Here is an 11048-nt window from a genome sequence, read left to right on the forward strand (position 1 = left end):
CTGCTAAGTACATTAGTGTAGCTGCATGAGTAGTATAGAAAGACCTCCCTCCCGAAAAAAACAGAAACAAAACAAAAGATAAACACCAAAAGGAACACTAATACACTCAGCGAACTGTTGCACAGCTGGTGATAAGTGAAAGTTAATAATTTTGCAGAACCCAGTTTTATAGTACTTTCCAAGTGTTCTGAAAATTGTAGTTTGCAAAAGCCCTTGCTGTTATGTTTGTTTGTACTGTACATATACCCACACTTCAAAAAGCATCTATGCTGCAGTAAAGACCGTGGCTGAAGTGTTTCTTTATAACCTTCAGACGTACTGTTGTCGTGAAGATGCTCTTCAACTGGATGCAGACAGTCTATAGTTTTTTGTAGCCAGATTTGTCAGTTGTCTACTAGCATTGGGCAACACAGGGTGCAAGGCTGGATGGGAGGGGACACACCCAGGACGGGATGCTGCTCCGCCGCAAGGCACCCCAAGCAGGACTCGAACTCCAGTCCCGCCAGAAATCAGGATCCGACCAAACCCGCTGTGCCACCACTCCCCCCGCCGTAATAATTCAGTACAGTCTATTTTCCTAAAGCATCCTTCTGAGACAGATTGCTTAACAGAAGATGCACTAAAAGTAGGGACACATGACAGTAAAAGAACTAGTGATACCATGATGAAAATAAATACTTCAGTTTCTTTTCCCATCCATCCACCTAATTCAATTAATTTTTCTAGAGTGCTCTTCTCATGCAGTGACACAGAGCACTTGAACAAAGGCATAGAGCAAAGAAATCCAACAAACAAGACAGTTGACTACAGACTAGCATAATTCATTATCAGTGCATTTATTAAAGTTATAAGTATGCCTACTGGCCACAGAGGAAAGGAACAAAAAAAAACTCCCAAGCGAAAGTTAAGGGAGATAAAACCTCTGAGGGTCCAAGCGCCAGTGGCTGCCCACCCCTCCTGGGCATCCATCCATCCATCCATCCATCCATCCATCATGATTGTCCAGTGCAGGATCACAGTGGCCAACAACCTATCCCAGAAGCACAGGGCATGCGCCACACCACACAACTGAACAACACACCAGTCATGGTTTGTTATTACAATTCTGAAATCGGTTTATGATGAATTTAAACAACATTGAGTCCTGCCGGATTTCAGGCTGAGCAATTTGTGCTGTTCGATGTCTCATGAAATCCACTGAACAGATTATCAAGTCACTAAACTAATGGCAGTCAATCTATTCACTGTCATAGCTGGTAGAATTGAATAACAAGCTGCAAACATGATTATTAAGCTACTGGCTCACAAAAACTAGATGCCAGGGTCTATTAAGAGGACAAATTTAACTTCTTCTCTATGAAGGCCTGGATGGGCTTTGGCTGCGCTCTAGATCCTTCGTTTGGACCTGGGGTCCGAATGTTGTTTGTTGTTTATGCGATTATGTGAACAGACAAGAATACAGAGGTCATTAAATAATAAAGTAAAATATAAGGGTATATACTTAAGTGGACTCTTGAATTATTAAATCCATCTGTTTAAAGCGGTCTTATGGTTATGGATAGAGAGTTCTCACAATTATTCATTTGCCAGTGAATATTGTACAATCCAAAGAACTTCATATAACTAGATTGTTGCAGTGGTAGTCCAGTTTATGAATCCTAATTATGGGCACAGCAGTTTAGGGCTTGAATTCATAATCTCACCAGTGACAAAGAGCAGTTAACAGTTTTCTTCCCTGCGATATGGAGTGAGCTTCAGAAGAAAGGGTTCAAGGCTTATCTCAAAGACTAGCTATTATTTATGATGCTCTGAAGAGCAACACTGGTCATCCATGGGCTGGAGCTGCTGGAGACAAGTACCACGGTATGTTACGAATGCTAAAGGTTAGAGGAATTAAACCTGAAAGTGTTCCCGTTGCGAACACGTTCCCCTTTTGGTCTGCTGAGAATGCTTACGCTGTTGTTCGTGGTGATCATTTGGAGGTGGATTCACTCTTTGAGGAAGTTTCGTGGAAAAGATGGCCTTGGTGCTTTTTGTGAGTGCTGCGAGAAGCAGAAGCACACAGGGTTCATTACGGAAACAAACAAAGCTGCGGCCGGCTGTAGTCCACCTGTTCGTCCAGGGTCGCGTCCGGGTCTTCCCGTTTCTGCGCGGCGCTGGATTCTTATAAAACGTATGAATAATTCATGGGGGCCTGTGTTTCCATCCTCGCTTTCACTTTGACAGCCTGATCCTATTATGCTCCGAGATATTTTACGAGTGACGTCAGGCTGCCACCAACCCAGATGTTGTTGTAGTGGGCGGTGGGTGTCAGGGCTGACTCCCACTGCTGGGCCATCTCTCTCTCTCTCACACACACACACACACACACACACACACACAGCCTTTACAGTAAACCATTAGTGGACCTTTAGACTGTACATACAATTTTGTCTCTTTCAAAGATCATTGCTGGTTTACGCTCTTTATTCACTATTGAAAGTGCATGTTGCTTGGTGTTAACAGCTCATGGAGTATTTTCAGCAAGTTGATGTAGGTCAGACAAAAGGGCTTGAAGACCCAACAACCTACCTACCCACTTACCTACCTAACCTCCTAGCAATCCAGCCAGTTAGCTATCCACCTACCTAGATCCAGCCAGTTAGCTAGCTAGCTCCCTACCTACCTAACCTCCTAGTGACCCAGTTAGTTAGCTAGCTAGCTACCCACCCACCTACCTAACCTCCTAGCGATCCAGCCAGTTAACTAGCTAGCTCCCCACCTACCTAACCTCCTAGCAACCCAGCTAGTTAGCTATCCACCTACCTAATCCTAGTGATCCAGCCAGTTAGCTAGCTAGCTCCCCACCTACCTAACCTCCTAGCAACCCAGGTAGTTAGCTAGCTACCTACCTGTTTAACTACCTACCCTTCCAGCTACCTACCAACTTACCTACCAAGCTAGTCTGCTACCTAACTACCTGCCTAATCGAGTTACCTACTCACCTAGCTAGCCAGCGATTTACCTTCTTCCATATCTAGCTATCTATGTAATAAAGTTCAGAGTTTAGAACCGCAGCACTACTAAAGCACGTGGAATTTTGGCATTACACTTCACCTGTTAATGTCCCGCAGTAGAAACAGGTACAGCGAACACACTGCATAGCACCTGCTAAAGCAGTATCGAGACAATGCAGGTACGACGACAAAGATCTGTCACTTTCCAAAGTTTGCACTTACACCAACGCTTTAACTTTCGTATGACCCCTACAATGACAGCACATTTTTGTGTACTTTCACAATTCAGTGCAATTATTAAGAGTACAGATAAGTACCGGTGGATATAAGCTGAAGTTCTCAAATGGTTATTATGGCTAGTGCCGTTTCGGGGAGAGCCACCGGGAGCCGAGTTCCCAAACGTGGTGGAAAAACAGCACGTGCCTCAGGAAATAAACTGGACGCTGCAGTGTGTGGTGATGTGAGCTAATGTGGCCTATAGTTAGTATCTCAAACATTCATACAAGAGTGATGGTTTTCAGTTGTGTGAAAATGACTGCTCCTCAGTCTATTTCTCCTGCTGCTTTCCTTCAGAACACGGTCCATTACTGTCCCAATGAACTGAGATGAAGAAATAAATTATATCCATTGTCAGCGTTCTTCCCCAGGCATATTCCTACAATTGAATCCCTAATGGATTCTTCATCTTACATTTCCTCATCACCGTGATGACCCCTCTTGACAGGAAGAATTTGTTCAGCATTTTGCAGTTTAAATGCAACTTCTGCGCCTTCAAGACCGAACCGAAAGACACGGGACATGGATGGTCTGCAGAGATCAGCTTGTCGAAAGACACTGAAAGATTTTGCTGCTCTATTATCACCAATGTACAAAAAGGAATGATATCAAGTGGTTGAGGTGGCTGTGGAGATGTCTAGGTTCTGAATCATCGCACATGCAAAAGTCACTGTTAAAGAATTGCTTTCAACAGAAGATGGAGATACACAAAAAAAAAGCTCTGCATTATACAACATCCCAGTTTCCCCAAGAGAACGGATTAGTCGCGAGGAACCAGCCTCCGAATTATCTCAGAGGATTGAATTTCTCCATATGCCGAGTATAAACACACGATGGATGCTGTCATCTCTGCGGGAAAAATGAGCTGCTCTTCCTACGCTCTCCCTGTGGTGCTGTTCTGCCGTAATGAGGTTGCATGTCCCCCACCTGGCACTCCTTCCCACCCAGCAGCCCACCTCCCCTTCCACGGTTCCTTAGCCCATCACTCCAAACCCTGGGCTGACACCACCTGGACATCCCCTCGTGGTTGGAAAGGTAATGCACATCAATCCACTCCAGAGTTGTTGCTGATGCCTTCGAGTCAAACCTGACCCAGAGTGACCACCTGCATGGTTTTCATGGCAAGGGAAAAACAGATGGGGGTTGCCAGTGCCGTCTTCTGTATGTTGGGGAGGCACATGCAGGGTGAAACACGGACCCACCGCACACCCCATGCAGAACTCAAACCCACCAAACAGCGAGGTACCAGTCAAACCTGCCGCGCCACCACATCCCCCCATCCCAGAGTGATACCTCCTAATGATAATGAAAGTTCCCTGTCGGGCTGCAAACCAGCAACTCAGCCAACAAAGCATGAAGCGGCGGAAAAGGCAAACGGCTATGAGGCATTGAAAAGGATGTCCTTGCAAGTCCCAGCTAATTTAAATTAATCATTATAGGAGGAACTCCACAGTTGAAGCATCATCCAGACTCTCAGGAAATCACCTTCATAGAGCACAAAAAAGAAAACCTTGATTGTGTTAAAAGTATCCCAAACCAAACAACCAAGCATTCTCGTAATTTAAATTGGGAGAATCTGACCCTTCTAAAGCAACAAAACCCTGCGGGTCTTAATTTCGTGTCTTAATTTCCTCTTTCTTTGGGAACCGAACAAGAGTTATAAAATAGTGGCAAATTTAATATGAATATCATACACCTTTGGCAGCGAGCTTTCTCTGGTCTGAGTCTGGGAAGAACTTCTAGTCTGGGGATTGAGAGCAATAAAACTTACATTTGCCCTTCCTCTGTCTTTCCATTTCTTCCAACATGCTTTGCGCCAATAAAGATTGAAAGAATAGAGCACGAAGTTCTGCAGTGAACCATCCCAGGGATTACAGGTTGAAATTGTAACGTTAGTAGCTAAGAGAGGTCGAGGTTCATCTACATGTTTGACCACACTTGGTCTTGGTTGCTGACTTTCTCAGGCTTCCCTCGGGAGGCACAGTTTAAACAAAGACTCGGGTGAGTCGAGTTATTGAACCGCATATGAACTTGTGGCTTCTTGGCCATTTGCTCTCAGTGAGGTGACACGACTGCTTGCTTTCGGCTCTTCCACCAGCCAATTAATGATCAATGGAATCGTTCCACCAGCGCACACCACAGTAAAGAAAAGGCACGCTGTTCCCAGGAAGTTTTGATCCTAACCAACCCGAGAGGAGGAGGGTATGCTTCCCACAGAGGAGCCCAGTACGGCCCCTCCCTGTAACAGGAGGTCCTGGATAGTTGGTCTGTAAAGTACATTATCTCCATCTGTCTGAGAGCAAACCAACACGGGGTCAAGGTGGCACCTCCTGTCACACAGTTATGGCCCATCAATCTGCATTCATGTGCATGAGTCTGGCTTTGAGTGTAGGAAAACAGATTTTTATACAGCACTTCTAACCACCACCTTATCTGTGTCTAATTCTAGATATTTATGTGACTGTACTACACTTCTACCATCTGTCTACATGACAAGAAAAGTGATGTTCTTCACATTGCTCCACAAAGCTTTGAACTGAGCATATGGCATTTTTAGGGCTTTAGGGTAAGGTCAACGACAATGAAGCTCAAGGCAAACACCTGGGCCCTTGGGTGATCCCTGGAGAGGACTCGAGGGCTCTAATCTGTACTGCGAACACCATACAATGAGGTAACTTCTTAGCCAGTTTGGTGGAAGAGCTCCAGGCATCTGTAGTAATCTCTGGGTCAATCTCTAGACTCCATGCTTCTGAGGTCATCTCTGTGCAAATCTCTAGGATGGTCACCATGCTCCCTTGTGTAACGTTGAGCAGGAATCTAGGGTATACGCTTATTTCTGCGGTACATTCTGGGATAGGATCTACTTTAGTGCTGCAGAAAAAAGTCAAATACGCATCTAGAGTAAAACCAGCAAGGCTGCTTTTCTTGATATCACCATAAATAGACCATCATCACTTTTCATGGTTAAGAGCAGCAGGTGGTGCAAGGGTTAGTGCAGTTATATCTGGGCCTGGGGGGTCATAGGTTCAAATCCGATGTTCTGCCACCATACCCGTGATGAAGGTGCTTACTCTGAACTACTATACTGAAATCACCCGGCTGTATAAAAGCTGTAAATAGCTTGTGAGAAAAGAGTTGACATTTTGACACATAGTTGATGCTTTTCTCCAAAGAAATTTACCATGTTAACCTACTGACAATTATCTATTAATTTATACAGATTGGTAGTTTTCAGTGAAGAGATTTAGGAGAAGGACTTTGCTCAATGTGGGATTCAAATCTGTAACCTTCGAATCCAAAGGCAGCAGCTCTAACCCCTTTGCTACCAGTTGGCCCCTTTAGTATCACCTAAATAAATATAATGTAAACTCAACAATTACTCTGAATCACTAAGTTCAAAAATCTTTTAACAGGAATGATAGGAAAATAATGTAGCTGTAGTTATGGGAAAAAAAATTCACTCTATGCATTAAAGTATAAAACTTTGTTTGCTTCTTCAGTTTGGACAGCTGGTAGCATAGTGGTTAGCGCTACTGTCTCTGGATCCTGAAGGTTGCAAGTTTAATCCCCACCTATGGCTGTAGTACCCCTGAGCATGGTATTTACCCTAAAACTACTCCAGTAAAATTACCCAGCTGTGTAAATAATTGCAAGCTTGTAATAACTGTAACCCTAATACTGTAAGTTGATTTGGAGAAGAAAGTCAGCTAAATGAATAAATGTTTGCTGACACAGTCAAACCCATTCCACAAATGTCAGATTAAAAATTTATCAGCAAAAAAAAAAAAAAACCACCACATAAAGTCTTTTCTTATTGATGTTTTAGGTAAAGATCTTCGCCTGAGATGTACTCTGTACACATGTAGAGTTTTGGGACACCCAGGGACAAAAGTGTCTACTAAGACACCAAACAAACAGAAAGCATTACTGAAAATACAGAAATAAACTTTGTTTTAACTAAAAGCCTTTGTGACCAAATTAGACAACGGCTCAAATATTACATCATGCTTTTAAAAAGGGGAAAAAAAACACAAGCTTGTCAGTCCTGCTTCCCCTGTATGAGTCTAAAAGCCCTTTTCTCATTTCCGGCTGCACCCCCTGCATTTCCCATTTGCCCCTCCAGCTTTTTCCTGGTTCCATTGTGAGCTCCCTCACTGCAGCAGATGTGCAAGAAAAACCAAAAAAAGAAAAAAAAGTCTAAAGGAAATTCAGTCCAACCTGTTAGCATCCCTTTCCTAAGCAGAAGTCAAGATCAACCCAGACGCTCTCTTTCATGTCAACACAGGATCTCCGCAGCCCCGGGCCTCGTGATTCTCCACCGTCCCATGAACCCACGTTCCCATTGCTATTTGCCAGCATCCTGGCATCTCAGGAACTTCACGAGCTCCATAGCCCATGTGGTGAGCCAGTTTGCACCCAGGACTATAGCGCCTTTGGCTTTACAGCCATCTACACCAGACATCCACAATTCCAAAACGACAAGCACAGGACAGAATTATGGATTTTTTTTCCTCATTTTCATGGGAAACAACAGTGACCCTTGTCATTAATCCGCGACATGCCAAAGATGCTGCAGTCTTGGGGGGATGGAAAGTTCAAGATACTCATAGGCACAAACAGGCTCCGCTGAGTGGTCCCATAGGGCCCGAGGCTGGACATGGGGACAAAGGCGAGGGTCAGCCAAGTAGTACTGCGGGACGACCCAAGACTGAGGTTCGTCGACACAGATTTGCGCTGCGTTCGTTTGGCAGTGCGTAGGACACACCCCTCCCACCATCACTCAAGCTAAAGCAAAGCCTCGGTCTTAGGACATTCAGACCAGACTGGTTTTAAAAAAAAAAAAAAAAAAAATGCTTTCAAGGATGCCTGGTAACAGGGCAGCTGTACATTACAATGCCAAATATTTGGTTCTTCCCAATAACATGAGATTGGCTGTTAATGCCGGCGTTGGGAGGGATGCTGTCCACAAACAGATAACTCACAATGACTGGAAAAAATGCGTGCCCACCATGCTGGTCTGTGATGCAAAGAGGCCCTGCTGAATTACCATTGAATGGCGAACAAAAGGCGTGATTCATGTGGAGACAGGAGAAAAGAAGCGGAGTATCCTCGTTTTGGCTCTTTATTTAATGCTTGTCACGGCCTTTTCACACAGAACCGTTGGTCTTGGCTTTCCTGCACGCAGTCTGATCCCTAACGTACGCTCCGTTTCAGTGCCTTTGGGCTCCACGGAGCGCAGAAACGGTAACTTATGCGCTGCGATTTCTTTTTTTTTTTCCTCTCTTTTCAGGGAAGCAACAAACACATTCTCCTTTCCACCCTTGAAGATTGTACCATACAGTAAGGGGCTGGAAAATGAGCACGCTTGCCTTTATTACTGGAAGGACCTTTAAACCCTATTTTAATTACATTTCCTCATCATTAACCCAGGACAGAAAAGTAGGATAACTTTATGACCTCCTGGAGAAGAAAAAAAAAAAAAAAAATCCGCTACATCCAATCAGTATTCATTTAGAATTAAGACTTTATAAACCGAAAATCTCATAACCATCACCTCTCATTGAACCACAACTGAAGCCAATACATCAGTGCCCCGCTGACCAATGTGCACATTAGTACCGTACCAGCAACAAAGTAACTGTGTGTGACAGCTGATCAGAAAATAATTTAATATAAAGCAAATTATTGCTCTCAAACCATTTTCTGCCCACTGCTGCACTGTACCATCCAGGGACCCTGAACACTAAATACTGCACATGTGTCTATTTCGTGGATCATTGTTGCATAGTAGGTACAGAGTTTAACCATTTGCTGTGCAATTAACTTCTGAAACATTCCCTTCCTCAACAGATGACTCACCCGACACTTATTTACACCTGTCATCAAGTGGGTGCAAAGAAGAAATCTACCCAGCTTTTTAACAAGGTTTTAATTCACAGAGCACTTAGAAACACACTGACTTCATCAGCAAGCCATTTATTGCAATTTGCTTCCATCCAGGTATCCATCACATGAGAGCGTGTCGAAAAATTGGGTTTGTATCCATTGCTCACCGGCAGTTTAAGCCGATCTACACCGCAGGGATTATCGTTACCAACACAAACTTTTTTTTTTCCCTTCCCGAAGGAATTTCTAAAGCCTCTCTTGTGATACTTTTCTCGTCGAGTTAAATCCACTCACGTCCAAAGGACATTCAACCATTCGAGAATTGCAGAAGTGTATGGATTGCAAGCTCCTGGGAGTTTTTTTTTTTTTTTTTTTTTTTTTTGGTGACCAATGTTCTCCTGAATTTTTAAAGCCTGACAGTAAGAACCTCTGGCGAGTGAGAATGTCTGCATGGAGCATTATTTTGCTTGGCTGCTCACTGTTATCCTTGGCTCACTGCTTTCGAGGGCTCGCTCTAAGGGCCAAGTTGTTTGACAGCAGCTGGATCATACTGCAAAAATAAACAAATAAGACAGGTAGATGGAGGGACACAAAAGTCACGTGCGCAAAAATAGCCCACCTGGCGCAACAACGTTGACACGTGTCTCCAGGTGAGCAAGTTTCGCGGGCAGCACTTCCTACAGCCGCTCAGTCTGTATTCGTCTATATACCTATAAAAGTTTTTTTATTCATCATAATTAAATGCTTATTCCCCGTTATACTCAAATTATGGGTTTTCCCCTAGAGAAACAGAAGCTGCAGATGTTTAAGATCTGTTTTGAGCGTGATAGAATTAAATCAGTTTTTATTTATACGCGGCCCGATAATCAAAGAACTTTCCCCTCTCCTTTCTTAGAACTTACTGGAAGCTTTTCGAAAGACAAACATTTCCGACAATGGATGGGAGACACGACCAGTGAGTGAGTAAACACAGCGCGAGCCGCGCGCGGTACCTGAGCAACGACTGCACGCGCTGAAGCCTCGCAGCGCGTAAGGCGCCACTTAATTTTCCTCGAAACTCATCGTCCCCGAAGAGCTAAGACACCTTTCTTTTTTTTTTTTTTTTTTTTTTCCGCGTCAACACTTCGTCCAGCCGCGCAGCTGCCGCGTAACAAAGGACCGCGCGCGGCCGCAAAGGCGTGACTTCGTCATGACAACGGAAGGGGGGGGGCAAGTGTGCGCGTCTCCTCGCCGCCGCCACCTCTCGCGCATCCGACCAAACGCTCCGCGCGTGAGTCTCCCGCGGCGGAGAAGTGGCGCTGCCCCTGGAGCGCCGCTCTGCTCTTTTATTACAGCCTGGGAGCCCGCGTGTGCGCCCGCGACGTCGCTTGGCGTTTCGGACCTGGCCGGGCGATGGAGCGCGCGCTGCGAGTTCCGCTTCTCCGTCACATACCTTCTTCACAAAGAGCTCCTGCGCGCTGCCGGACAAACGATCTGCGCTGGAACGCGCTCCTCGCGAGCCACTGAAGTCCTAACACGGCACGGGGGGAAAGAAGAGACGGAATCCTCCTCCACGTGTCCCGACGCTCCGCTTCTACATCTCTTGTCTCGCTATCGGAATGTGCGACTGAACTTTGAAGGCGTTCCGTGCGCGAACACACACACACGCGCACAATAACCCCACTGGGCGCTCGGTCTGTGCCTCATTCATTATTCCAGCCCGCGAGGCTTCCCAGCAAGAGAAAGCCGCCCCGCCCCCTGGAATACCTCCGCCACGCCCCCTTGCAATAGCTCCGCCCACACGGCAAATTTTCCCTCCTTTAAAAGCGCTGGATTAACGCGTTCAGACGTGCCTTTGTAATTATTTATGGCGATTAAAAACTGTGTATATGTCCGAGTGAGCCACTTGTG

At 45.2% G+C, this 11048-nt stretch overlaps 1 protein-coding gene across 1 annotated transcript in view; it reads right to left on the reverse strand.

Moving 5' to 3' along the window:
* ankfn1b (ankyrin repeat and fibronectin type III domain containing 1b) overlaps positions 1-10844 on the reverse strand; it is a 191138-nt gene extending 180294 nt beyond the window's left edge. Inside the window, exon 1 of the mRNA XM_029246519.1 lies at positions 10591-10844. The gene's annotated coding sequence lies outside the window, so the exon portion shown is untranslated. The remainder of the gene's footprint in view (positions 1-10590) is intronic.
* Between the last annotated feature and the right edge of the window lie 204 nt (positions 10845-11048).

Source organism: Scleropages formosus, chromosome 20 (genome assembly GCF_900964775.1).
Source record: "Scleropages formosus chromosome 20, fSclFor1.1, whole genome shotgun sequence".
Taxonomy (NCBI): domain Eukaryota; kingdom Metazoa; phylum Chordata; class Actinopteri; order Osteoglossiformes; family Osteoglossidae; genus Scleropages; species Scleropages formosus.